A 24,095-nucleotide genomic window follows, 5' to 3' on the forward strand; every position below is an offset into this window, starting at 1 on the left:
GATTAAAAAGCCACAACTGCCTTTTGAGTGTTTATGTGGGCACTGTATGTAGATGCTTTTGGGACAAAAAAAAACTTGCATTCCTTTTAAATTTGATTAAAATCAAATTAAATCTGTTAGCACAAGTACTCCTCATGTAACTAACAACATTTATCTTCTCTCATATTCAAATGACAACCTAGTGACAATTTGGGGACAGACTTCAGGAATCGCCTGCAAGACTTTCTAAACAAAAACTCACTCTGCATCAGCGAGGTAGGCCATGTGCCCTGCCTAGGTTGAGGCCAACATCCCTCCACTGTCTTTTCCCTCACTGCATACACAGTCCAGCTTAGTATAATATGAAAGAAAATGCCAGCTCAGCCCTAGTATAAAACCACAAGTAGATTCCTTTAAATTCCTAGGGGATTATTACATTAGCAACCAAGGTGAACAGATGGGAAACAGGTTAAAGATGGCTATTCCAGAGCCACCTGGCCTAGTTCCTTTGTGCTTGTTTTCCCCAGATGGACTGTGGACAGATGGAGCCAGCAGTAAGAAGTAGAAAAGAAAGCTGTAATTGTCACACTGAGCTCTGAGTAGCTGAAGGCCGGCCCGGGATGGCTGTCAAGCATCCAACTTTATCCTGTCAGGCAGAGGATTTGTTGGCAGAGGGTGGGCCAGGCCTGACGGGTCTTTAGTCCACAGCCAGAGACATCCCTTGAAGTCTAGGATCTAAAGCCCTGGGATTGACTGCACCTCAAAGTGCACTGGCATTTCTAAGAAGCTGAGACCTTTAATGCTGAAATGTTGTGGTATGAAAACACATCAAAGCTACTGGAATGTGGAGTGGACTCATATGCAGAGGCGTTGGTGTAAAACGAGTAACTGATGGAAAAGGATTTAAGTCCTACAAGGCCAACCACAGCTATATTGGCCAAAAATATAGCATCGCTATTCATTCATCTTCAAGGCAAAAGATGTTAGGACTTCTGATTTCTGGCCTCCACATGTTACTACACTATCTTTCCAGCCAGCTGCCATAACTAAACTAAAGTAAGACTAAGAGAGATGCTGATAGATGTAATTTAGCAATATCTAGAGGGCCAATGTCCTTCATTTTATTCAAAGCATTCCATAAGACATAAATTGGACAATTTCAAACCCCCTTCTAAGTATCTATTGAAGTTACAGCTTCCAGAATCTCAACAAGCATCCCTGAGAACTATTTAGAAAATTAGTATGACTAGAAAATACCCGTACAAATTACTACTCATCTGTAGCAAATGAAATATTTCTGTGACAAGGCAAGGTAGTTTTTACAACTGGAGAAACATGTTTTACTTCTCTGTACTCCTAGTTCCAGGCCTTTGAACAAGCTCTTTTATGCTTAAACAATATGTGATCATTTTATTTCATGGCAATTCAATGTAACTTATTGCCTTGCATCCAGTCTTGGATCTTGCATTTGATTCTAATGTATACAAATATGTCTGTATTTCTTACAGATTACACATTTATTATCTATTTATGTATTGTTATTTTATAACAAAGTATGAGAATATAAACAAACATTAACTTTTTTCATATTTGCAAGTATGTAAATGTGAATTTTAGTAGCTGCGAAAAAGTAAGGCTTACTGGCTGAATGAAAATGTGGCTTTTTTTTACTTTAGCATTTGAAAGAAGGACCTTACTATAGAAAATCCAGTTAGGATTTCACTTATTGCCTTTCCTTCCTGCATGTCCTAATGTGGTTCTGAGGCTGCCATAAGAAGCACTGGATTATTTCCATATAACAGAACAAAAACAAATATCTAAAGAATCATTACTTCCATCAGTAATCTTTGCCCCAGTAAAAGCATGTTGCCTGCTGCCCCTTCTTTTTTTCATGGTGGTGGGCCCTTGCCTACTGAAAAAGGCTGACAGCATCTGAATGACAACTCAGCCAGAGTTGGCTGTCCCCTCTCTGCAAGTTAAGCCTCCAATCTGCCTCTGTTCATGGCCACATGTAGACACACACACACACAATATCTCATTTCTAACTTCTAGATAGAACCACTGACTTTCTACCTTTTTTTAGTTTAAGAAATACTGTGATTATACTGCTGGTGGTCCACTAAGGAAATTTACAGAAGAAAAATCTTCCCACTGTGACTAAGTAAACATTTTTCCCCATTCACTTCTCTTTCAAGAAATCTTCTGCTATCCAGGGTATGGGGTTACTCCTGAATGCTAAAGTCCTACTTACACAAGATTTGGTGCCACAACAGGTGCTTGGCGGTGAACCCTTACTGTATTCATGAAGCAGACAGATAACAATGGCAATTCCTTCCCCCCTCCACCTTCAGAGCAGTTGTTGTTTAGTACATACACAATTTCTTATGTACTCAGTTGCATCCAGTTCTTCTGTTTGGATAGTTGGTAGCAGCTCACATTACTGTGTAGCTTTTCTCACATCCCACACGAGCGTCACATATCACTGCCAAGGCTGAGCTGACGACTGCTTACTGGTGTAAGCTGCATTCTTCATTGTGTGCTTCAGATTTCTGTGCAGATTTAATTGTGAGTGAATGGGGTGAACTCTACACTATGTGTTCAGAAAACAAGGATGGTGTCATGGAAGTATAAGCCAAAACAACAGATGGGTTTTTGTTCACTCATTATAGAATCTGGGTTGAGAAGAAATTTTAGTTCAGGAGAGATCAATTATCAGGACTTCTGGGCAAGAAATTGTGCAGTATAGCCAATGGCTTCAGCAAATGAGAGCCAGAATAGAAAGACAACTCTTGAATTCCTCTCTAGACAAGGAGAAGACGAAGATCATCCCCATGTGCTCTAGACAGTTGCTCCTTGCAAGGAGACCACAACTCAGTCATTTCCAGTGGGTTTAGAGATTTGGGAGATGAGAAAACACCACTGTAGTCCAAACCATAGCTTAGTGCCTTTAAAAAAAACTTTGATCATATACTTTTCTTAATCACTTTTGGAAATTGCTTGTAAATTTCAGATATTAGGAAATTCTATAATGCCATGTTTTTACTATACCAGGTAAGTTTATTCAATCTTTCATTCAAAAGAAGTTTTATGAAAATTTAAGGACTAGAAAAATCTTTTGGTTTAGAATAAATAGCAAATGGGTAATTAGAACATTGATTTTTTAAAATTACAAACGAAGAAAGGATTTTGAATAGATTATGAAACTAATTATAAGAATCATCCCATGGGAAAATGCTGTTGTTCTGAATAGTGTATGATAAGATGGAATTTGGAAGGTTGGACACTATAGGACACTAGACGGAACTAAAGATGTGGCTTAATGCACTACACCATTGCATAGTCAGATGTCTACCAGATTCAAACCCTCTACTTGAAATTGAACTCACAGAAATTGAAATTATTTTGTAATTTAGATGACTCTATACTTTAAAACTGACATTGGTGCTGGAGAAGACTTCTGAGAATGGGCAGCCAAAAAAACAAACAAATGGATCATTGAATAAATCAGCTCAGAATTGTTTTAACTTGAGGCACAAATGACTGGGTTTTAGACTCAGTATCGAAGATCTAACTTTGTGCAGAAAGCTTTAATGCTGGGAAAGGTAGAAAGAAAGAGAAGAAGAGGACAACTAGGGGCAAGGTGAATGGACAATGATTAGTGCACTATTGGAAGATCTGAAGGACCAATTTAGGAACAGATCATCATGGAGAAAATCTATTTATGTGATCGCTAGGAATTAACAATATTTTGATGGCCCATTATCAGTCAATGAAAAGGTCTTGGTCTTCAGCATTTGCAGGAAGGGATATCTAGAAGCATTATCAGAATGGTGCATAGAGTCCACCTTCAGTTAAATTCCCAAAGCAAAGAGATACAGATCTTATGTCACAACCTCATTTAAAGGGTTTTACGTGACTTCTACCCCCTCCACTTTTACATGGCTTCCAGGGGGTGGAAGTCATGTAAAACTCCATACTTGGAGGTATATGACATCTGACGATATACAAAAATAAAAGTTGTGTTCACCCAACTTCCTTAATTTGATTATTGAGTGAATCCATTTTGTAAGTTTACACTTTCATTATACATTATACAGTGGGTCACAAAATGTTCTAAGCATCAATTTTCATTTGCTGTGCTCTATTTTTTTTACTTACTGGTTAACAATATTATGTAAACCCCAATACATAATACATAACCATTCCTAAAATAATTAAATATATACCGTATATAAAAAGTAGCCCATTTTTTAAAAAAAGGGTTGAGCCTTACATCTAAAAGTAGGGTTGCATATGTGATTTTACCAAAATGTATCATATGAGTAAGAAATCAATATAACACACAGGTTACTCAGATATAGTAATATACGTACTATAAACTAGAAGGCAACACAGTATACCACTTTCAGAACACCTTAAAGCCCAGCCCTACCCGGAGCAGGATAGAAGCAAACCTAAAGAAACCTCTTTTCTACTGTACTAGAGTGATAGTGTCCCTGACGGCAGAAATTATATGGCTTGTTCTCAGGAGAATTTTAATGATCCTTAATAGAAAAATTGGATCGTATATTTGAATGTAGAAGCTTGCAGTCCTTATAAATAAAGCATAGGATGCTAGGAAATCAACTTCTTGTTTCAAGAACCTGGTCCTGTATACTTGGTATTGTCCATGGTACACAAAAAAGAAGAGTAATGCTGCCTTTGTAATGCTTTTGATACACAAGGGAAGACTAATACCCCAGAGGGGTGATGCTGTCTTTCTACACTGAGAGTATACTTACATCTATTCTATACCATCTGCATTAACTCCTCTTTCCCACATTCCTAGGTATAACAATGGATCCATCTCTTCTCAGAGAAACCAGCATATAACAGTCTCTTACCTCTTACTATTTCATAGGGTTGAATGTTTTTACCTGCATGTTTCCTCTGCCCCTGCTGCAAAAAAGCAGGCCTTTATGACAACAGTGGGTAATTTAAAAGATCTGTTGGCAGTCATCTGCTGGCAGTAACACTGCTGCCAACAAATAATTAACATGCATGTGTGAACTGATTGCTCTACTTGCCTTTCTTTCTGTGATGCCTACTAAAATAGATAGGCACATTTAAACAGCAATTGCATTATGAGACAATGCTAAGCATCCAAGTTCCCTTCATTACTTCCCTTGCAAATTGTCAGTCCTTTGCTTGCATTTTGCTAGTCTGGTGCAAACAGCTGGCTATGTTACAGGACCTACTGCACTGACTGAACAATTATACATTTAGGAATGCAAGGTCCTCTGCTACTGCAGTGGGCTCCAGTCATCAGAACATATTGTAAAGTAATAAGGAAACCACTGACATGTTATGAAAGAAATGAAGAAATTGGGAAGTTTCTTAAAATAAGAGCAAATAATTTGCTTAATTTCATTGCAGCAAAAAAAAGCGGGGGGGGGACGGGGAGACTTGGCTTTAATACTTTAGGAAAATAACACATTTATTTCTCTTATGATCAGAGCCATAAAGAGAAACTCTTTCCTCCTAGAGGTGATGGGATCCCTTTCACTGCGTATTTTGAATCAGAAGCTGGGCAAAACTTTGGGAAAGTTTTAATTCTGATTCTTGCCTCGAATGGATGGGGGGGGGGGGTTTCTCTGTTTCCTAACTCTGATTGTAGGACTCTTTCTTTCATGACTGCTGTAGTAAACAAGTGACCTAAAGACCATAAAGGACTGCCACTCAGGGCTGTCTTGATGCATGGGCCTGATGGGCACTTGCCTGTGGGCCCCACAGAGCATACTAATCTGTGTATGTTAACCCTTCAATGCACCTTGTATCATATAAATACCGCAATGTATTTATTACATTTTACTGCATTTTTTTATTAACATGCAAATATATGTTTAATTTTATCGACCATCTACATTTTTATTCCTGTGAGTAGTTGTTGTGGGGACCCCCAGGACACTGTTTTGCCTGGGGGCCCCATAATGCCGTTAAGAGGGCCCTGCTGCAGCTCCATGGCAAAGCTCATGTGGTATCAGCGGAGGGTGCCCTATTCAAAGCCCAATGCCCAGATCAGGTAACAAATGATGGAGGGGAGGCCCTCGGGAGTTGTTGGCAGCTGGAGAGAGAAACAGCTTGATCTGCTGCACATACAAGGGGGCAAAGGTGGCATAACCAACAGCTGAATGATAGACAACACATGGCTTTCCTTTTCAGGACCCATCTACTATAAATGTATTATATATTTCATCAACAATCCACCCTCTTCTTTATATTTCTTTCAGCTGTAAGCAGCTTCTGCTAGATGACAGAATTTATTTTCAGGCAAATTTTTTTTCCAGCCAGGGGAGGTAAGGAGTGATCATATGTCAGAATGCTTATATGGCATCTCTAAAGCACTAGGTGGTCTCTGGTGGGTTCTTGCAATGCAACATCTCACATTTCCATTTAACACCACTTTTTTTTTCATTTTGCTTTTTATTAGGCAAAAAAGCTTTTTCTTTTCAGTCCAGAGCTATTGTTTAATTTAAGGCAGAGAGGTGTGGGAAGCAATCCTCAAATAGATAACATAGTGCAAACCTATATTTTAGTTTGCACTTGAGGACAGAGACAGGAATTCAGGGTAGTGAATAAGGGTTGTCATTGAAACAGTCCAGCAACAGTTCAGGGCATGGCTGCTAACTCTGAGTGGGCGATAAAAGCACCCTGCTTTGTCACCCTCGTGGGCTCCTGTATTTCCTAGAGCCCCGTGAACCATGAAAGCTCTTTCTCACAGCTCAAGATCAGGGTTTATTCAGCGCATGCTTTTCAAGTGAAGGAGGCTATGCAGTAAGAGAAAGAGTCCATTTCAGTGGTGGCCACCAGCTGTAGAACAATCTACTCAGAGAAGCAGATACATTTTGGTTCATTTTGGCACAAGACAAAAAATTTTTTTGAAAGCCCTCCTAATCCATGCTAACATCAAAAATACCTCTGCAACTGTTCTAAACATTTCTTCTTGTTTTTATTATTATTGATTATATTTTAAAAAAAACATCCTTCTGTTCAGCTGTCCTATAAATAGCCAGAAGCATGGAAAGGGCACAGAGTTTTTAAAGGCAACCTATAGCTTTCCTCTGGACTGACAGGAACACAGTGTTCAAAGGACATAGTTTGTGCTAAAGGTGCTGATACTTTCTCTGATGTAAGTCTGCAATGGTTCTGAGGGTGTAAGAACAGTTTTGCCACCTTCCTGAATGTATTCTACAAAAACGGAAAGTATATTACAATAAAACGGCTGTAGTCCATTTCTCTCCAAATGAATAGTGTTCTGGCTCCTTGAAAGGTATATAGGACTTAATTCAGCAACCTCTCCCCAACTTAATGCCTAACCTACCCACCTAGTTTTGGATTTAATCACAATAATTCCCCACAAACATGTCTGGGACTTCATAAATCCAACCATATTATGGAGGTGGGGTGAGTACTAGTTTAGCAGTGTGGTGGAAATCAGGTCGAACTGGGGACACAACCAAGAGATATATTAGCGGAGAGCGGGTTCTTGATCTGGATGGTTTTAAAATGCATTAAATGCTAAAGACATAATAATAAATACAAAACTCACACATTTAAAGGATTCAGCCTATCTTGCTTGAGGATAATCTGACTCACTTTTCCTGCTGGCATAATTGCACGGTATGCACAAAATCACCACAAAGACGCGGTAACCGCACAGCGATTCTACCACCAGGGAACTAGCTTCAACTCCTCTCCCGCCAACTCTTATTGCAGAATTGCATGCGTTCTGTTTTGACAGACAGCAAGCAACCAAACCCATCTGGTTTCGTATAAACAAATTGAGGGGAAAACCAGCGAAAGTGGGAAGATGAAGTATTGCAGGCGCGAGGAGGGCCAGCCTTCCGCGACCTCCAGCTCACGCTGGCTGCAAAGCAGGCAAGTGATGCCCGCTCGCTCCCCAGTTTCCAGGAAAAGAATTCAAACTACAACAGAGGAAGGGCAATCTGCATTGCAAGCGGGGGGAGGGGGGAGAGAGAGAGAGAGAGAGAGAAGGGGGGTATAATGTCTCTGTCCTTGGCAGATGGTCTTACCCAGTGTGCATTGTTCCTTTAGTGTCTCCTTTATCCACTGTAATTGGATCCTGGAGGGAGCCAGCGAGCAAGGGAGGGACGGAGGGAGGCTGGGCGAGATCGCTGGGGGCGGAGGGGAGGCAAAATAGTCCCGAGGCTTTGGCCTGCGCCTCCCTCGCCTGTCAAGCGCTTGATTTCATTGTTCCAGGCTGATGTCACTCCCAGTTGTTACAGACGCTTCTTCGGGTAACAATGTGGGACTAGGAGGCACAAAGGACCTTTCTGGAGATACCCCAAAGGTAAGAGGGAGAGAGAAGTATCTGCGTCGGAGTTGGGGATGCTAAAGGAGCCGGGCGTCTTGGGGGAGCGAGCCCAGAGCAGCACGCGCACCCCGGGCACCGTCGCCTCCAAAGCAACTTTAAGCAGCTGCAGGAGTCGCTCGCTCCCTGCCGCCTCATGCAAAACGCGCGGCCCCTGGGAAGGCGCGCGGCTCCGCTCGGCTCGGCTCGGCCGGCGGGAATTCTAGGGAAGGAAGGAAGGAAGGAAGGAGGGGAAAAAAAGTTTGGCCTCCCACCTGCCTGTGCCCCGTGTTTCCGCGCCAGTTTTGGACCGAAGTTGGAAGCTTTTCTTCAGGGAGCAGTCAAGACGGGGTCCGGAGTTGCGGCACTGGAAGTGGGTGGACTAGTTGTCGGTGCCCGGTTTTCCTCCACGCATACCGCGACGCGCCTTCCCACCCCGGCGCTGTTAGCTCTCCGGTCCTTGCGGGGTTCGGATCCACAGCGCTTTTCAAAATCCGATGCTCCGATGGAAGATCGCTCCCCCTCCCCCCCTCGAACTCTTTAATGAGTAAATCCAGCGGCCTAATCTGGCGCTGCGTCTTCGCAGAACTTTGGCAGGTGCGACCGGTCGCCACTTCTCACGTTCTCAGAGGAGGGGAAAAAGTGTTGAGTTAATTGAGGCGGTTGGAGTCCAAGAAAGGACTATGATCCCTCGCCGAAATTCGACAGTTCGGTCTTGATCTTAATTCCTAGCTCTGGTCTACGTGTACCAAATCTCGCTGACGCTCGGGGATCTTTCATCCTTCTTGTGCCACTCTGTTCTCGGCACCTGCTCTTTTCCTCCTGGTTGTTCCTCTCAAAAGCAGAGTTTTCTGGGTCAGAACCTTCATCCCTCCCTCCCCGGGGGCTCTTTTGATTTTATTAGCTTCCTGCCCTGCTTTATCTGCGTGGTTCCTCCTTTCTCTCACTGGCCAACTTCTTAAATTGTCTGGTGGCACAGATGAGTCGTTAGCACCTTTCAACTAACTTCAGGGCTGTTCCTTTTTCCATAGCTTGTGGTTGCTTACACCTGCCTGTGCACACACACACCCGCACCTCCCAATTCGTATATTTGTTGCCTGTTCATCTTCCTTCCTGTCCTGAGCTTAGAACTGGCATGGCCTATTTCTGTGCTCAGATTGCTATTGTGGTGAGGCCCTTGGGGACAGCTTGGGTGATGAATCTCTACCCAGCTCATTCCATTTGTCACACAACCTCTGTTTCCAGCACCTGCCCCCGCCCCCCTGCACTTTTGGCAGCAGATTGCATTTGTTCTGTACACATCCTTTTGTTCCCCTCCATTACAGAATGCTAGCCCTCTTCCCAATCATTTCTCATCCTCTTAAGAGAAATGGAGGGGGGGGGGCAACAATTATGATAACCAAAAATAAGGATGAAGATGGTATTGGCCTGGAGAGGAAGTTTGAGGGGGGAGGGGAACTTTGTTTCAGCCAGCCTTGTGTTAAGATGTTGCCAAGAAGGGTATATGGTATTTTAGTTTTTGGCTATAAACTCTTTTTTTACTAGCAGGTGACAGTTCTTTCCGCCTGGTGTATTAAGAATGCCACTCCCACAATTCTCAGCCATGCTGGAGAGGGCCACCAATGACCTATCACCATACAAAGTAGCTTATTGTGTCACGTGACCACTCTAGGGCATTCTGTGGGGATAGATTTGTCTCCCCAAAGCTGTCTGACAATATTGTGGGGGAGCCCCTGATATGAGGTCCTAAACATACTTACTTAAAAATAAGTCCCTAATAGTCTTAATTCCAAGCAGATGTTTTTAAAATCAGAGGCATCAATTTTGCCCAAGGTGGTACCTCCCAATTTGTTACAACTACCAACAGCCTGAATGTCTAGCCAGAGCAACAGAATTGGAGAGCGCAAATTTAGGAACGGCTGGAAAAGCCAATTTGTTAAAGAAATTCAGTTAAAGTGAGCTTTTGTTTACTGAAATGTCATTTTCTCCTAAAAGGTGTGTGTGTGTGTGTGTGTGTGTGTGTGTGTAAGTAATTTTTCCATGTTTTCCTTCATGTTGGAAAAATGAAAGTATACAAATTTGATCCTGCGAGCTCCCAGAACAACGGTTGGATTTTATTCCCGTCCAGAATTTTTCTCCCAAGTTAGGGATCTGTAGTTGAAGGACCACTCCAGGTTTTTATGCAGCATGTCAAGAGCCACACTTCAAAAAAAGCTGGGCTGGAGCCCATTTTGAGTGCAGGATCAGGTGTTTAAACACATGAAATGGATTCCTGGAATATCCACAAGGCTTAAGACATCCCTTAACCCTTGCCCTTGCCCTAAAAAAGGGTCATAGATCTTTGGTTCCACCTGCTCAGCAAAAAAACGGTGGAGGGCTACACACAATTCTGGACTGTACCTTTTATAGAATTTTGCCTAACAAATTTTGCCTTTTTAAAAAACACCCCTCATTAAATAAGTAAATAAGAACCTTGTCTCCTAAGGGTGCCTCCTCGCCCTCCCCCACCCCCACTCTTCTGACAATAATCTATTTCATGTGACCAGCTAACTCATCCATAAGGCCTTCTGTTCAGGAATTCTGCAGGGCATCCTCTACAGTAAAAGCCCTGTTCTAGTGGATTTTTCATCCTCTGGTGCTTTTACAGCCTTGATTACATTATCCCAATTCCCCTTTTCTCTTCAAACATTTGCCTCTTTGTCTTGCTAAGATCCACACATCCTCCACCCTTCCCTGTCCATGCAGTTTGGGAACTGCACATCAATATTCAAAGCAGCAATGAGGTCATTTTTCCAAGGGCTTCTCCTCTCCTCCTCTTCACTATTCAGGAAACACACCAGGAATTGTTCTTGAGCTCCAGTAAGAGATCCCTCTCATGTGAAAGCTGGGGTTGAGTGGGGGAAGATTAATGAGAAAGCTGCCCACATAAGCAAGCTTCCATTGGCAGCTTATTAAAACTATGTTATTCTTTGTGCTCTCCAGCTGCATTGGTAGGAAATGGAAAAAGAGTTCTTACTTAGAGTGGCTTTGTAAAAATCAGTGATATGGCCATTTCAGGAAAGTATCAGTGTTTAGCCATTATTAGGAAGATAAAGTAAAATCACTAAATGATGAGGATTTGTCATTTTTAATTGCTTTAGGCCAAGTGTGATTAGAATCAAGCCTGAAGATCCCGTCTCACCACCGCAGCATGTCCCTCTATTGTCATCAGTGATAAAAATAAGTTCTGCTAATACCAATTTCAAACTGGTGAGGTACTACTTTTAAAGTGTTCTCTTCTGAATATTTTCCAGTAGACACATTCATATTTGATTCTTTCCACCCAGTAGAAAGAATTAAAGGCACTCTTTAAAAAAAACCCAGTTGGGAATGATTGGATGTGAGAAATTGTTAGTCGACCTTCATCATAACAAAATCCACATTAACTTTTAGCAAAGTTAATGTTGGTTTTATTATAATGAAGCTAGACCGACTGTTACACCCTGGTTTCATTTCTATATCTTCCAAATAAGGTTCTTATAGTTAGTAAATTAAGGACGCTCTAAAGAAGTAGCAGGATGAGCTAAAGAAGGACAACACTGATGATGTCATGCAACAGGGAGAAATTGAATTTTCTCAGGGGAACAGAATGAGACAATAAATCAAATTGCAGATAATCAAGTTCAGGAATGAGAAATGATGCAGAGCCCTCTTTACCACAATGCAAAGTGAAACCCATTTCTCAGATATCAGATTGTTAAGGAAGCATCTTTTTCCACCATCCGTTCCCATATATTGAGGAACTCTAAAGACTATAGACATTGTTTTGATTGATACTTTTAGCTTTAATAATATCTAAAGCAAACATTCATAATTTGTTAATATGCACTTTCAGAAAATAATAGTTTTATTTGAAAGCTTTTCTTACATGAATGTTTACAGATAATGTTAGATTTGCCTACAATATTTCAGACCAGACTGGAATACTGCCCATAGGTGTTACTAGGACTGGGTCCAAGTTTCTTCAGTTCTGAATCTACTTTGTGGGGCCTGAATGTCCACTAGACTAGTACCTGCCTTAAGGTTATAAATTCATTGTTAGAGTTATTTTTTTCTTTAAAAAGGTGGGGGAGATTTCCAAGAGGTACAAGCATGGTAGAACTTTTTCCCCACTCCTTCCTTCCTTCCTTCCTTCCTTCCTTCCTTCCTTCCTTCCTTCCTTCCTTCCTTCCTTCCTTCCTTCCTTCCTTCCTTCCTTCCTTCCTTCCTTCCTTCCTTCCTTCCTTCCTTCCTCTGGAAGAAATGATGCCCGAGGTCTAATTTATTTTTAGAACAAAAGGTGGCAGATCTATTCACCTTGAAATTCTGTATGTGCAAATTATATACCCAGCACAAAAACTATAACACGAATCTTGTCAGTCTTGAAAAGGATGGGAATACTGCCAGGAGCCTGCTACTGAATGCTACAAAAGCTTGTATGAAATTAAAAATGGCCTGGGAGTCCTATGGGAATGTAAAGATGAAGTAATATTTACTGAATGCATGGGAAGTGAATAATATGACATACATAATAATAAGATTTGTGTATGACATTTAATGTGTACTCAGTACTTCAAGTATAATAATGTATCCTGGCAATATTATTATTGCCATATACAATTGCTGCATACAGTCCAGTGCACAGGCCTGTTCCCATAGCTCAGAGTATTTCTTATAAAAGTAGGTGTGAAAAGCTAATAAGTGAGTCGGGTATGATGATGTATCTTAGAAGGGCTTGATATCAGGCTGCGTGTGATGCCATTCTGAATAGGGCTTGTGGATAGAACAGCAAAGTGCCATTCAGCCAAAGGGCCCTCTAATATAGCAGTGTTAGCTTATCCCAAGATAGATAGATAGATGGATGGATGGATGGATGGATGGATGGATGGATGGATGGATAGATAGATAGATAGATAGATAGATAGATAGATAGATAGATAGATGATATGGATGGATGGATGGATGGATGGATGGATGGATGGATGGATGGATGGATGGACAGACAGACAGACAGACAGACAGACAGACAGACAATATAAGCCCAATGCCAAAATTATTCAGCTGCCGCATTGTCTCACTGTACACTCTGCATCAGCCAGGAAGGCTTCCTGGATTGGCAATTGGTGGAAAATGGGCTAAGCTATTGAGCCTTTTCTTTGTACAGTTGTAAACTAGATAGTTTAACTTAAAACTATGTAGGTGGCAGCTTTACAGCTCAAGGAGAAGAGACTAGTGGAAGATTCATTGAATCTGTGATAGTTTTTTAGGGCAACAATTTGACATTGGACTTTCCTATCTGCCAAAGATTGGCTTTTTCTAAGTTTAGGCCACAAAAGAGAACACGAGGGGCTAAGATAGGCTAAGGAAAAATTAAATCTAAAGTTTCCCTGTCACCTTATTCCAAAGACCTCCCCCAATAAAAAGAAGTTTAGTGTTTAACAAAAAGAAAAACATTCTAATGTGGAGCAGTGAATTCTTATATCCATCCTGTTGATTTTCAGTTGGAATGTCCCGGATATTCTGGTGAGAATTTAAGATTTATTTGCCCAACATCTGAAATAATTTCATCAAATAATGATTTATTATTTAAGAACTACATATAATGAAAAAAATGTGTATTCACAAATTAGAATGTAGCTAGGGAAATATTGTGATCCTGGCTAATAGAAAAAATACTTTTTTTTTAAATAAGAAAGCAAGTTGCAAAACCTGTCCTATTTGTACAATAAATAGATGCAAGAGAATGAAATTAATTAAGACGACTTTGTAACTTTCGTTTTTCCAGGCCTCTTGCATTCATTAATTAGGATATCACAAAACTTGGTTTCCATGATTTTTGTGCATAGTTGTGGATTCTAATACCTGGACTAAGGTTACAGTTTTATTCAGGACAAGTACTGTAATAATAAGATATATAGCTTGGATTATGAGGAAGATAAAACCCCAAATTCCTCTCCCCATAAATTAATTCACCCAAACAATCTAAAGAATCAAATGTCCAAATTAAAAGCAAATCTCTTTATCAAGTTATATAACTATTAAATTGTGATTTGCTTTTTAGGACTTGTTTTTATATTTTTCAGTGATCCATATTAATATTGACTAATAATTTAATGAGCCTGTGCCAGTACTGAGTTTTCAGTAAACCTTCACTACATATCCTGATCATTGGGTAATGTGTGATCTTGGCTTTTCATGTTGGGTTGCTCTTCTTTTTTTATTGAGTTGACTTCACCTTACATAATTTCATATTGCTAATCTCAACAAATATCTAGGATACATTAGAAGAATAGTGATTGAACCCTTGCATTTTTAGAAACCCTAACATAAAAATATTAATCTGATGAGACAGGCAAGGCCTATCTCAAAAAGATTAATATCACATCTCTAACCTTGTCCAGTGATAGACCTTGGATAATCTTGTCTGTGCTGAAAAGCTAGGACAGATTTGGTATGATTTGGTGGAGAGGCCGCCAGAGAATTCCAGAGCCCTGGGAAAATTGAAAAATCACCCCGAAAAAAGCAGTGCAGTCAACTACTTCTGGATTATTGTTAAGGAGAACTATGTGGCTATGTCCATGAAGTCACCAGGAGTTGAGTTGAACTTGAAGAAACTTTAAGCTTACCTATTATTAGGTGTTTGTTTCTTATGAGTCACCTAGATATTAATGTGTTTTTACATAGGTCACTAGTGCACTGGTGCCTACCTTGCAAATTAAGAAAATTTACTTGATTAGGCCTAGAGAAACAAGAAAAGTTAATCTTTTGAGACTTCTGACTCAATAATTAACAGGTTCCATAGCACTTTGACAGCCCACTGGCTGAATGGTTTATGGCTGCAGCTGGATAAAATTCAGTTTTCTCCTCTGATGGTAATCTGAGGGTTTTGAGAGCTGGGTTGAGACCTGGGAGCCAAAGTGCTGTCAATGGATCAAGCACTAATAAGATGCGAGTGCTGATGATCCCTTCCATTGGCAAATATTGTCATTCTTACCATCTGCTGTCTTTTCAAACTGCTGGTTGCTTATACTGTCTGTGGCATCTCTGTTTTCCCTGTCATCTGTGAAATCAACAATAGCCACAGCAGGAGATTTCCTATGAGACAGGCTTACTTTGCCTCAGTTTCTAGAGGCAGGGGTTGGCATTTCTTCCAATCGCCAGATCCATCCAAAGTATGACAATATGAAAATGTGCTTCAAGATCAATCATGTTTGATGCAGTCTAAGCATGTATGCAGTGCTGGGATTCAACTGGTTCGGACTGCTCACCGAACTGGTGTAACCACTGGTTGAATCGCACCACTGCATGTATGTTCAAAAACAAGTTCCATTGATTTAATGTCAAGTCAGTAAGAACTATATGTTTGGGACTATAACCTTAAGAATACCATAGTTCTTTGACAAAGTGATAAGATCATGAGTGAATTCAATTCAACATTTAACATTTCTGATACCCCTCTGGTTTCATGCTGTTATGTATCCCTTTTTGTTTTTAACATTCTCTGCTTGTTCATTATCATTCCACATAACTGAGTACTTTACTTTTCACTTGTCCTTTATTTTTGAAATTTTATTCAGCTGGGAACAGAGCTAAAGCCTATTTTGTAGTTTTCTACTTTCTGTGAACAAGTCACATATTTGGTCCTCGGAATTTCATTTCTGTAACTTTATGCCAGAAATGTAACAGTGACAGTAAAATGCCTATGTAATCCACTGAGCAGTCTTTGTTTTTTTAATCACAAGATCCATTGTCATGGTAAAAATAACTACTTGGATTGTGCGAACAAACGTCTAGGATCTAAATTGACCCTTATAGCATTGACGTTACCGCTGAAACTTCTGAACTAAGCCAGTCTCCATGGTCACCAAAGAATCAGGATATAAATGAGATTAAATGCTTAATGAGGTTATGTTTCAATCACATGTATGGAATTATATTGATTACTTGCTCAGGAAAAGTATTTTGCTATGTTGAACCATGCAAATGGCATGTCATTGTGTGTGATCAGCCAATCTAGATGTAACACCCCATGGAAAAGAAATACGAAGCAGCTTGAAATGTAACATTATACTTTAGTAACAAATGATAGTACATTTATATGTGAAAGTTCAACGTTCTTTAGTCAAAATAAACTCTGTTTACAAAGCTAAGCCGCCTCTCTTATTTCTACTCTTATTTTCTTGTCAATGTATTTGTTCCCTAATGTATAAATCTCTAGCTGCCATTAATAATAGTAAATGCTTGGTATGGGTCAAGAGCATCCATCTGCAGAGATAATGTTAAGTATTATCTTGGCAAGAATTACATTTTTTTATTGCATGACTTTGGAAAAATACGTGCCCTCTGCCAATTGGCTTGTGAGTAAATAAAAGTATAGAAAGCAAGTCCTTTTACAATGAACATGGACTAGGCACAGAAATACAGAAGAACATCCTTAATGGAAAATGAAATATTATGGACCATACAGAATAAGGGGAATACTTACATAGATAAGTAACAATGGTATGATTTTTTTCAACAGATTTCATTGAATTGACTTACATAGTATCTTTTTAACTTAGAGAATAAATAATATCTTCATCTATATTAAAATTTAATCCTCAACTTAGGTTCTCATCTAAAGTTTATAATAGCATTTTGGATTGTTCCCAAGGTAAGGGAATGAATGCATCTCATTTTTAGTTATATGCTTCAATGAAGTTGTCAGTTCCCAGGATAGTTTTGGTCCTATTGAGAACTCACTTAGAATCAGTTCTGGTGTACCTTTGCTATGCAGTAGGCCAAAAAAGTCTCAACACAGTAAATCCCCTTAAAATTACCTTCCACCAAACTTTTGAAGTTGGCATATTTGGAATTTTGAGAACATGTTATGGCCACTAGGCAGCTTTCTTATTCACCAAATGGCTGCCACAGATGAATACAATCATTTATGAAGTACTGATTTACAAGAACACTACCTGAAGCTAGTCCCCCCCTCCCACCGCATGATGCTCTCTACCACCCCCTTATCTTTGTCCTTTTTTCTAGGCAGCTGTGCACACTTCTAAGCAAAGTACTGTACTTCAGCCACTGATCATGCTTATGGTGAGGCCCAGAAGCATCTTGAAAATAAAGGTGATGTTAGATGTGTGTTGGGGGAGGGGTACTTTGAAGCAAGATGGTGTTCTGTCTCATGTAAAAAGATGGCTGGGATAGGAAGACTGATGGGTGGAAAGAAAAGTGTCTACTACCACGTTGGTACTTCTAGATATGACCCTTGAGTCCTCTATTTTGTCCTATGCAGTTTGGAAGCTTTTGTCAATCTTACCACCCTAGAGACACTTGAATTGTATGCCATATTAAATGTCCACTCTACTTTTTTCAAACTTTAGGGTTTGTGGAATTAACATGAATCATTACAAAAAGAACTTTAGGAAATGATGTCCCATAATTTCCTAATGGTCTGTCTGTCTGTCTGTCTGTCTCTGTCTCTCCCTCTTCCCCCCCCCCTCTCTCGGGTGTCAAACTGGCAGCCCATGGACCGGATGCGTCACATGCAGGCCACGCCCCCCCAGCTCCTGAATGGGAAAACCGTCATGAAACGTCATGTGATGGCAACATGAGGCGGCGAGTTTGACACCCATGATCTATCTCTATTAGATTATTGAGATTATGAAGTTAGGGTAGAGTATCTGAATTTAAAATCACAATTCTTAAAATTCTGTTTGTTTTGAACACTCCCAGTTCTGTTGCCTTCCACCTGGTTTTGTATATGGTAAAGATATAGAACGAAAAGCATAATGGAGGTAAGGCAATCATATATAAAATATGTTGATATTGTATTTATCAGTTAAACCATTTAACTTATATTATTAGAATTTCAAATAGCATTCAGTAGGTAAAATTTGAATTAGTCTTTGGCTATTTAGAGTATCATTCTTCTATGACATTCAGAAATTAATATCTACAATCCCAAAACCATTTTTAAAATTATCTTAAAATTTTTGGAACAAGTACAAACAACATTTATCTCCAGGTCTTTCTCTTTTTTCTCCATCCCAAATCATCCTTATTTTCAGCATGAGGATAAATTTGTTCTAATCAAGGAATAGCATAGAAGATTTTATAGAATTAACTATTAAATTATTGATGGAAATTCTGGTAGTGATGAATATATTCTGCAAAAGATTTATCACAAGTTCTAGTGAGTCAAGTTCAATCCTTCTTTCATGAATTATTTATGTTTCATCAGTTCAGACTATCATCAGCAGTTGAAGGATGGTATACATCTACTTCACTGAAAAACAAGGGATTTTTTTCAATCTTATATTAATCATACCTCTTATATGAATCATAAGTCTTTAAGAATTTTAGGAAGGCAATCTAGAATCACTACTTGATGAATCTGATTGAAACTTTTGGCAGATAATGTGATACAAATTATCAAGCACTGAGCATGAAAGTGATATACGGGTGGCATTCCATTCTGTTAAAATTACAATTATGTAAGCTTTTTAATTTTGTTGGTACGGTTGCTAACTTTGTGATTAGGGACAATTATGTAGTTGCTTCAAATGAATGTTGCTAATGAACTATTGTTGAAATTAGATGATCATTCAACTGACTTTCACGGTGAATACTGTTGTTGGTTTATTGTACATTTTTCCCTAATAAGAATTCATGCAGCCTAAGGAATTGATTCATTTTCCATTGCCAATACAAGGTTTCTTAGCTGATAACACTAGAAAACTGCAATGCATCTGATCAGTAACATTTAAAAGTGTTAATTAATTGCTTTGGCTGAAAAAAATGTAAACACTTCAGTAACCAATTATTAATTATATTGGCAATAATTTTTCCTAGAGAGATCACTGAGAAATTCCAGGGTGATAGGAAACAAAAACAATGCAGCATTCTTTGGTATTGCTGCGAAGCGTATGAATGTGTCCATATTATGACTAGGAGAGCAGCAATTTTCATCCTTCCAAGTGATGGCATAAAGTCATCTTTCAAGGCAAGTTTGGGTCGTGGTGATTTCACAGGCACACCTATGTAGTTTTACTGTATTATAAAGTGGTTTTCTTTCAGCTTCATGGTCTAGACCAGGGGTGTCAAACTCAATTTCATTGAGGGCTGCATCAGTTTTGTGTTTGACCTCAAGGGGGAGCATGGCCAGGATACTCTTGGCCAGCTTGATGTCACTCATGTTGGCACCTGTGGTGGCCAGAGCACTCTACCAGGGAAAACGGGCTTCTGAGGTCCATATTTGGCCATGACTGCCCCCTGCAACCCTCTCCCAACGTGGCCCTCCCAAGCTCCATTTTTGCTGGCAGAGGCACTGCGAACTAGTCCTTTGCTGTTTCCAGCATCGGCCAGATCTAAGCATCCTGTGGGCTGGATCTGGCCTGCAGGCCTTGAGTTTGACACCCCTGGCCTAGTCTGTAGCCTTAGGATTTCTTAGCATCTTTCATCTAAATCTATTGCCTTTGGCCCTGCTTAATTTTTAAATATTAATTGACTAGATATGGCCCCTTTGCTGGGCAATAGCATAATCTTCACTGACTGTTTTTGCCAAATTTTTTTTGCAGAACAAAGGCTTGATTTGGTAAGCAAGCATGCTTCTGCTTGGCCCAGTCCAGGCAATCCCCACATTCAGCAGACTGCCTCATTTGAATTAGTGTAAAAATTTTTTTGAATAAAATTGCATAATAGTGGAGTGTAATCAAATTTAATCATAATATATATATCATTACCAACCACATTAGAAATCCAGATATCTGAAGATAAGAAAGAAAGCATATGTGCAAATTTACATAGTGACATAGTAACAACACATGTAAAAATTGCAGAGCATTTTGATTACCATATTTTAAATAATAGTCCAAGGTGGTTTGGTTTGGCTTAAAACATAATCTGAAATAGAGGATTTCTTATTCTGTGTTAAAAAAAAAAAAGCAAAATTAAATGTTTTTCTTTGAAACAAAGTATTAATACAAAGGTTTGATTTCTCCTGGGAAAAAGAAACTAGAGAAAGGGTTATTGGTAACAGCCAATTATGTAGAAAAATACCTGGAAAAAAACCTTCCTAAATACAGGCTAGTTGTCAGTAATTCCTCTGACTGAGAGCATAACTTTAGCTATATAAAATCTGGCATTTAAAGAAAAGAAATTCTATGATTGATCAAAAAGCTTATCAGCAGGAGTGTATCCAACTAACTATTGTCTTCATTTTTTGAAAGTTACACAAATATTTACTGAGATTATATGTTGCCAAGTAAATTAGAGTTGGTTGTAGGCATTTACTACAAACTGCAGTGCCAAAACAACATGAAATCTATATTGTGACATCACAGCATAGTTCCCACAATATCACAATCCTGACCTTTTCCACTTGCATTCCAGGGGTGTTATCACAAAGCATTCACACCCCTCGCCCCCTTTTCCCTACTAAATTTGTGAGAAATTGTAAAGTAATGATTTTTTCTAGTACATGAGAAATAGTTTGCACTGACTGATAAAAATACAACCATTTTTTTTTGTAATGTTCCTCTGGAAGAACAACACTGGAGGTTCAAAATATTTTCAAATCCTTTTTGAAGTAGTCAGTTTGGGATTGTTATTTATAAAAGTAAAAGTAAACTTGGCCATTTTAAAAAATAGATACAGAGAAAGCAATATAAAAAAGAAATTTAAAATATCATATACCCACTTAATTAATAATCATAATACCAAAGCAAATGAAACAAAAATAATTAACTTGCTGAAATTATATGCACATTTAGTCCAGCCCTTTCCAGGAGCGGGAAAGGGTTAGGCTGAAAGACAGTACTGAAGCACTGGTTACACCAGGAAGGAGTGTGAGAAGCTGGAGAAGTACCAGTGCTTGAAGGAAGAACTAGGCAAGATGTGGTGCATAAAGGCTGGAGCGGTTCCAGTCGTGGTAGGAGCACTCAGCGCTGTGACTCCTAAGCCTAGAGAGTGGCTCCAACAATCCCAGGAACAGCATCAGAGCTCTCTGTCCAGAAGAGAGCAGTGCTAGGGAAAGTAAGATCCTGTGCCGAACCCTCAAACCCTCAGCTCTCTGGTAGGCGATACAAGATTGTGGAAGACAGACACATAGGGGTAAGAAGGGAATGGGTTTGTTTTAATTTAATTTATTTATATATGTTTGGTGCAGTGGTTAAGGCACTACACTACACAAAATTGGGAGACCATGAGTTCTGATCCTGCCTTAGGCACAAAACCATCTGGGTGGCGTTGGGCCAAAAAACATTAAGTATACACGCTGTATATCAAATTGCCTATTAGATGTGTTTGTTCTTCTAAAATATGGAATCCATAAACAAAAGGAGGAAAACAAACATCTCATTTTCTGATTAGTAGGTTACAAATGGGGTCTTTGTCTCCCCATTTGGAGGAAGGGGGGGGGTCTTTTTGTCTGTGTCTACTGAAGGAGAAGCAAAGTAAGACTTGCGCCTCTGAGACCAAATTGTGTCTGGAAGCAATGGTACAACTTTCCTTCTCTCCAAGGCTCTGTGTCCCACCGCATGACTTCACTTTTCTAATCCTTTTTTCTAAAGTCTTACCACATAGGAGTGGCATGCAGGGCTCCCTTCTTTAGATGGTAGAAGAAGTCTGATGGCTTGACTATAGCTGTCCAGCCTGCCATAACTTGTCCTTCCAAACAAAGCCCCAGGTTTTTCTGTCACTCAATCTGCCAGGCAAGAATAAGCAGTGGAGTCTAAGTAAGCCCCTTAAAACTCTTTGATAAGACAGTTGCCGCCTGGGACAGCTGAGAGATCTGAAGGGAGGTGGTGACCATGGTTGCATTTACACAGCTGTTGCCTTCTCGCCTCATCCCAGGGTTAACTAGCATTTTCATCCTGCTTTACTTTTGGATTTTCAGGAGGGATTTAATATCATTTATCTTAGATAATCAAAGAGGAAATCATAAGCACCAACCCAAAGCTTTTTGGAATCCCTAGTTCCCCAGAAAAATGATATCTGTGAAATCAGGTCACGTTGGGAAGTACTGTACATTGTCCAGCACTGACGTGCCAGAGGAAAGAGATAGAGAGTGTGAGGAGTAAGATTAGGATTGAGACAGCATGGCAAAGGTTACATAGAGGGCAGTACTAGTTTAAACATGGATTAGCAGGCAGGCACTTATTGAGCATGGACGTTTTGGAATGGGATAGGTTTTTCCACAAAGAAGATAGAAGGAGGGATCTGAGATTGAGGAATGTATTCATTTCATGCAAAAACAATAAAAGCAGCAACAAAAGACAAAGTAGACACGAGGAAGCCTTATCACGAATTGATTTTGAAGATTATTTGGCATCCATGTGTACTAATTACTTTAGAGAAAAGGGTAAGCTAAAATTTCATTTGCCAGCTTGTGCAAGCATGTGAGCTCCCATCTCTGTAGATACTAGGCAGACCAGCTCTTGGCCACATCCAAGTCCATCCATTGCCATCTTCCACCTGGCAAAGCACCTGCCTTGTCTATTAATGGTAGTGCCAACCTGAAATGGAAAGGAAATAGAGGCATAGAGAAAATGTACGCAGACTAATGGTTGGTGCTCCTAGTTTATACCTCGCAAGTGGTACATTCACAGACTCAAAAGCAAAACAATGGCAAACATGGGAAAATATATTTCACAAGTTACAAGCTATTTTATCATAGAATATTTCCAGTGGGAACAGTCACATCCGCAGTCTAAATTATATATTGTATTGATGTTGGCTATAAAAATGGGAGTTGGGGGGCATGTAGTACAAATGAAACCAAATAAATAAATATTTATTACATTTCTTAGTTATCTTTCAGTGTAATTCTAAAATAATATCTCTGTGCATTTTTGTTTGGGAATGAACTCTATGAAAGTTCCCTCTAGTAGCCTTGTGGCCAGATAGGTGATAAATAAATTTAACAAATAAATAAATAGATAAATAAAGTCAATAAAATGTGTAACATTGTGTCAATGTACATAAACAACATTTTTTATACAGTAAAACTTCTAGGGTGTCTTTCCATAATTTATCTTACCCCTGCTTCCTCCCTGATAGAGTGGCAAAGCTTTTATTTCTGCACAGAAATTAGCAAAAGTCATATTTTCAGTTAAAAAGAGTAAAAATTACATTAGTGCCATTTTAATATAAATAGTTTCAAACATGTAATAGGACCATGTGCCTGGTGAGGCTTTGGTTTGGACCTTCTGAAGTCTTATTTTCTACAAATATGTGATCATGACTTTTGACACTTGTTTTCTTTCTGTAAAACATACACGTGACTATAGAACAGCTTAAATGAGACAGATGGGAACCTGATAAATTAGAAGGCACAGTTAGGGTTAGAACCTGCTATAAAGAAACAAATTCAACCTTACCATCACTCATAGTAACCATAAAACATTTGTTTAGGAAGTAGGGAGTGAACAGCCACAATATTTTCTTACATCCACAAAGCTTATTCCAAACACTTCCATTTGTTTCTTTTCTTCCAGTGATTTCTCTACTGTATTCACTAACCCTCGAATAGCTCATCAAGTAATTTCCTATTAGTTATTTTAAATCTTGATCAAGAATTCGGAAATAATGGGGATAATTAGAGGAAGGGGATGGGAAATTCATCACCAGTTGTACATCTGGTCTAGCCATTAGATGACTTTCTACTTTCTTGGCTGAGCAACAATCTAGTTCTTTTGTGGTTTTGTGGAGGATGTGGAGATATTTTTCCTTCTTTCTTGTTCCAACAAGTAAGCAGGGA

General features: G+C 39.4%; 1 protein-coding gene across 6 annotated transcripts in view; it reads left to right on the top strand.

Moving 5' to 3' along the window:
- The first annotated feature begins 8,096 nt into the window (after positions 1-8,096).
- PCBP4 (poly(rC) binding protein 4) overlaps positions 8,097-24,095 on the top strand; it is a 55,720-nt gene continuing 39,721 nt past the window's right edge. For 4 of the 6 annotated variants that reach the window (XR_015747537.1, XR_015747540.1, XM_087954933.1 and 1 more), the window contains exon 1: positions 8,097-8,329. The gene's annotated coding sequence lies outside the window, so the exon portion shown is untranslated. Of the gene's footprint in view, positions 8,330-17,374; positions 17,462-24,095 lie in introns of all 6 variants that reach the window. The other 2 variants (XR_015747538.1, XR_015747539.1) reach the window with 2 other exon arrangements.

The sequence above is a fragment of the Notechis scutatus genome, chromosome 2, assembly GCF_049901735.1.
Source record: "Notechis scutatus isolate UNSWTSFEM ecotype Mainland chromosome 2, rNotScu1.2, whole genome shotgun sequence".
In the NCBI taxonomy this organism is placed as follows: Eukaryota; Metazoa; Chordata; class Lepidosauria; order Squamata; family Elapidae; genus Notechis; species Notechis scutatus.